Source organism: Amblyomma mixtum, chromosome 3 (assembly GCF_055824585.1).
Source record: "Amblyomma mixtum isolate Tamu chromosome 3, ASM5582458v1, whole genome shotgun sequence".
NCBI classification, from domain to species: Eukaryota; Metazoa; Arthropoda; class Arachnida; order Ixodida; family Ixodidae; genus Amblyomma; species Amblyomma mixtum.
The window spans coordinates 113,499,998-113,505,609 of NC_143014.1; the positions used below are offsets into that span (position 1 = coordinate 113,499,998).

Here is a 5,612-nt window from a genome sequence, read left to right on the forward strand (position 1 = left end):
AGGGGTTTCCGCCATTTTTCTATATGTTCAACATAGCGCTGCAAAATGAACCGGTGCGCTCTATCACTGTTCTCGGTTGCCTCATGAAGCAGGCTTTCGTTCTGATTTTGCGTCCTTGCAAACGTAAACATATGCCCACGAGGCCGAAAATTTACGGAGCAAGGAAAAAATTGGCTCTTGCGTGGTTAGGAATACCAGTCCAGTGAAATGCTTGGGAACGTTGGGAACATGCGTGCTCTATTGGCTGGAGCACCACCAGCTGGCTGGGAAGTGAGGCAACAGAGGTTTCGCTTTTTTTTTCATACATTTCGTCTCTAAAGCGGTGTTGCACATTATTTTCGTGAGAATCTCGGTCTTACAGACATAAAATTATTCGCGCATAAATGGTGTTCAGTGTGAGCGGTTCCGAACCACCGCCGCGGCGCTTCCGTAGTTGGCGTGGATGCAAATACATGCCCGAAACATTCCGCTGTCCTACGATAGAATGCTGTTGGGCCATAGGCGGTGCGGGGGGGTTACCATTTTTGTTCACTCTTTTTGCCCTCCCTAACGGTTTTCCTATATTAGAAAATACCTGAACAAAAAAAGGGGGGTGTCAATTAAAAATACAGTGACTTATCTGGTTTGGCATTTAAGATGTAGCAGGATTAGTGAAAAATATATCAACCAAATGGCGCACCCGTATGCACGTTGCAAGTCGTTTGCAAATAATGCCAACCAAAAGAATTCGCTTCCTGAATTCTGCGTGGCTTCGGGCAGGCATCATTTTTATAGGTTCTATTGGCTTCAAATAAAGAAAAAGGGGATAGAAAAGGGTTCTTTTCACAAAAGTTTGATAGAACATAATGCTCAAAAAAATTTTCTTTAGTTCACTTTGGGTGCATTGGCACAGTTTTCCAGAAATGGACTGCCATCAGCTGCTTGGCTTCTCATACCCGTTCGTTTTTGGAGCTGGCGAAAATTCGCTGCTGCTTTGTGCTTTCCAAATGTATTGTGAATACAACGCTGGTTTGTCTTGGAGGCAGTCTCTGCAAGCGCAAGTTTTGCAGGAAAATGTACGCCGCATCACGTGTGTTTTCTGGTGTGGCGCTGAACCAAGGACCAAGTGGACAACGCCCTCATAAAAGCGGCGTTCCATTTGTCCAGCCTTCCTTTCTGGCACCAATTTCTCGGTACAGCTTCGCAGGTGAATCTCGTAGCTTGGTGTTTTGAGCACTGTTTTGACAGCCCACAACGCATCAATACTTCATAACCCCTTTCTGTTTTGATGGGGCCGCTTCCGTCGACGCGGAAACACCGCACCGCGCAGCGCGCCCGTCTAATGAGCACAAGAAGCTAACCGAGCGGCGGTAGCCCCTGCTGCGCCACAGCCACAGGGCCGTAGAGCGAGCGCGTGTGTGCGTCGTCGCACGCGCCGCTGCCACCTTCAGGCCATCTGCGGCTGCGCCCCGTGAGTTTCACAGCTTCTCCCTAGGGGAGGAACTCGGCGCTGTCGTCGCGCGACCAAACTTGAGCTTGGGGTTCACTATAAACCTCACAATGGCGCATTTGATTGTGAGCTGAAATATTCACAAGAATATCGATGGTCTGCAGAGCATTTCACAGCGAGAACGGTTAGTCGCTCAAACTCTGACATCTCAGCCACGGCGATGCCCGCTACGCGTCGCTGCGAGAGGAGACGCACTCATGAGATGGCTTGGCTCTTCATTGCGTCGGATAAGACGAATCATTGAGTTTTCTGCGTCCCACGTTCACGAGAAATGGAATGTCATTGTGATTCCTTCTCAAGAATTTCTCTCACACATTAGTTAAAACATGAACAAGCAGTTTTCAACGGTGCATTTCAGGCAATGATCGCGTGTTACCGAAGTCGTCCGTCGCCGAGCGTTGCCTCTTCGTGCAGCGAACTTAAACAAAGCATGTCGCTTGCTTTTGCAACCATTCTTAGTAGCGCTCATATTTTTTTCCCTCAAGCGCAACACTGACGCAAGCCAAAATACTGCAGCGCTGATACGCCTGAAGGCAGATTCTGCAAACTTATCGCAAGTGCCTGTCGGCATGCAGCAACGACTCCAGCAGTCCTAATTTCAATCCGCTATCTTACGTCGTCACGAGGTGGCGGCCACATTGAGAGATGACAAATGTCAGAAAGTCAGGGCATATCAATCCTGATGGTCAGGCGATTCTGCAAATCTCTCATGAATATCGGGTGTGTATACAGATGTTTAGGAAATTCGCCATCACATGTGCGCCAGTATGTGTGTGACGAACTATATTTTCGAACATAGAAGATGTTCATTCATCGAGAGCTGAGATCAAAGTCGCTCCTGAAGCTGAAAGGTCGTGTCCTGACGGTCCTGTGCAGCAAACAATCCGGAAGGCTCGTAGCCGACCACGATCAGAAAAAACACGGACACGGATTGATTTAGTATTGTTGATAATGTATGTTACGTTAACATGTTACCATAATTAGTTGGTGTTGATGGAACCAGCCAAGGTGATTGATTACGGAAGCAGTAGTTACTCGAAAGTATTTTTAGTTGCGCTAAATGTAATAATAAATACAACGTACCTTTAATGGCCCTTTTTTATGTGCAAAATAACTTATGCACGTACATATCTTGCGCCTATCTTATCTCTATGAAAATAATGGTGCTCTCTGTTCCGAGAATGACACATTAGGCAGCCCTAAAAAATGCCATTTCCAGGTCATGTTCTCATCAAATGCAATCTAGCTTCAGATGCCAGATCATGAGGCTGAAAAAGGCCGGCTTTCCACACCACATCCTGCGCGCTGTAGCGGGGAAGAGTCTTGCCGAATTCAAGTCGAAAACAGCGAGTTCCCTTGTTGCAGAAAACCGAAACTTCGCGGTGATACCTTATGTGCACAAGGTATCACATAGCCTGAAAAGAATTGCGGGAAAAGCCGGTGTCAGAGTCCTTTTTTCTGCCCCTAAAAAACTGCAGCGCTTGTGTAAAACCGTCAACCGTGAAGGACCTCCACCTGCCGAATGTCAAAAAAATCATGAATCACCCTATGTGCAGTGCCGTAAAAATGTTGTCTATAAGATAGAGCTATCCTGTGGGCGGTGTTATATTTGTCAAACAGGGCGTTGCCTCATTGATCGCCTACGTGAGCATAAACGCTCCCTAAAACCACCCCCCAAAAGCAATTTGGCTCTACATTGGGTTTCTTGTAAATGCACTCCTTTTTTCAGCCGGAGTACAATACTATATTGGTCATATGTTTAGGGGAATCCCCAAAGGTGGAGTACAATCCCACCTTGGGGGATTCCCCTAAACATATGACCAAGACTGCTCCCACTTTGAGTTATTTATCAATTCGCTCTCGCCCTACCATAAGCTTGCCGTCCCGGTTAGCTCAATTGGTAGAGCGACTGCTCCGATGAAGCGGTGGTCCCGGGTTCGAACCCCGGACCGGGACGAATTTTTCTTTAACTACGAGGTTTCTGAGAAAGCTGTTTAGCTTTCCTTTGTAGCCGTATGGCTCCGCTCCGGTGGTCGTGCGCTGTGCCTTCAGTTTGAAGCGACCAATATTTACACAAAATGATATGCCAGTAAAACTGAAAGAACAACATTGCTAGGCATAGTTGAATTGCAGGACATTTACACAACGTCAAATCGCAACGTTCTGAACGTAATTAACGAGAATGATTGTGAAACAGACCGGGTTATCAAAAGACCAAAAAAATGTCTAATAAAGTTAATGTGCTGTAAAGTTGCCACCATCAGGAGACGTGCTCGGCTGAGATGCAGTGAAAATACCATTCGTAAATTCGTACTAAGCCCACACACTTGGCAGTATTAAAAAACATCAGGCATAACTGCATTTCGGAGATTGCGCTGGAAATTCTCAGCTGGAAACTCTTAATGAGGTATTCATGCGGACACGTGGCTATACCGAAAGCTAGAAGAAATCATGGCATATAGGCAGTGGTTAATGCCCTAACCGCGGCTTGTTCAGTTGCGAAAGCGCCGGTTTTGGGCCTTTTTTTAAATAGTTCGTTAAAGGACTTACCTTGTAGAAAGTCTGGTAAAGTTTGAGTATTGGTGTTAGCCCGACTTCAAGATTGACATAGTTTGGACATACTACATGGGTTTGTCTTTAGCAGTCTAACCAATGCGTCTTGGTCGGTGGCTGGATGTATCGGTGGATTGTAAATTAGTAACCGGAGGCACTCCGCGAGAATGAATGGTCCACTCGGTAATTGTCTATGAGGGACAGTGCAGTGACCATACTGTGTCGAACTGTCCTGTGCAGTAGTAAAGATGGCCGAGTGTGTGGGTGAGTGATTCGACATTGGATTGGAGCAGGTTAATTATTGGGCGTAAAGCTGAATGACCTATGGAGTGAGTGAGTGAGTGAGTGAGTGAGTGAGTGAGTGAGTGAGTGAGTGAGTGAGTGAGTGAGTGAGTGAGTGAGTGAGTGAGTGAGTGAGTGAGTGAGTGAGTGAGTGAGTGAGTGAGTGAGTGAGTGAGTGAGTGAGTGAGTGAGTGAGTGAGTGAGTGAGTGAGTGAGTGAGTGAGTGAGTGAGTTACAAAGGCAGCCAGGAAAAGGAGAGGTCAAGCCAATTTTGAAGTTTGAGAAAAAGTAGCCTCAAGGCAGAAAGTTCTCCAGCTCTAAAAGAGGGGATACTTCACAAGCAGCTCTCGAATGAATAAACTACGCTATAGCTAAACGTCGGTGCCCTTCTTCGACACGAACCCAGAGGACACGACTACAAGAAGGGTCGCGCCGGCCCTTCTGGCGCCTAGCTGAAAGGGCAACGTTCTGTAAGTGATCAACTCATGTTTACGAGCACCTGATATTGTTCTCCGTCTCTCAGGCTTCTGGGCGCCTCAGCCGTTGTGTTTTGTCCGTTTGACCAGATGGATAGCGATCCTTCACAGGTTGCTCTTTTTGCCGCATCGTAGAAGAAAAGCAAAGAAGAAAAAAATGCACAAGCTGAGGAAGCCAGGGCGAATGAACTTGGAGCCATTCGATTGACCCGCCTGAAATACAGAGACGCCGCGTGATCTACTCGCGTATGCAACCCGGTTGCCCTCGAGGCAGGTATCCTATCAGCAGTGTCTCGTATTTGCGCGTCCCTTTGCGCTTGTGTTTGGCTGGTGATGATCAAGGCGCTGTTTGTTCCAGTGTCTGGAGGCGTCCTTGGGCCATAGTATAGGCGCAGAAATGCAAAAAGGATGCAAGCCTGTCTACCCGTCTTGCGAAAACATTGGACTGTTTTGTCCTAGTATGTTTCATTCGAGCATTTTTGCGCACAAGCTCCCTGCGACTACAGGCACTGGACAGTCGTTCTTCGAGCACCGGCATAATTAAGAGCCCTGCTGAAGCGGGACACACGTTAAAAATTTTGCTGATAATATAAAAATGGGCTATGCACCTTAACTAATTCCCAATTATCAATGTTCTAGCAGGGTTTGCAGTGCAGTGAATTACGCACTTTTCTTTAAATAACGTTTAATCGGCATTATTTATGCGTTGTTTTTTTTCGTGCTCGTCCTACTAGAATAAAGGGGAACTTTCGCACCCACTTTAGTTTTACATCCTAGCGTTTTTTCCTCTCAAATGGCAGTAGTCTGCTACA

The 5,612-nt window shown here is 46.8% G+C and overlaps 1 non-coding gene across 1 annotated transcript; it reads left to right on the forward strand.

Annotated features, from left to right (window-relative positions):
* The first annotated feature begins 3,371 nt into the window (after positions 1 to 3,371).
* On the forward strand, positions 3,372 to 3,445 carry TRNAI-GAU (transfer RNA isoleucine (anticodon GAU)). Its single transcript has one exon. It is a non-coding gene; the product is annotated as a tRNA-Ile (tRNA).
* Positions 3,446 to 5,612: the final 2,167 nt, after the last annotated feature.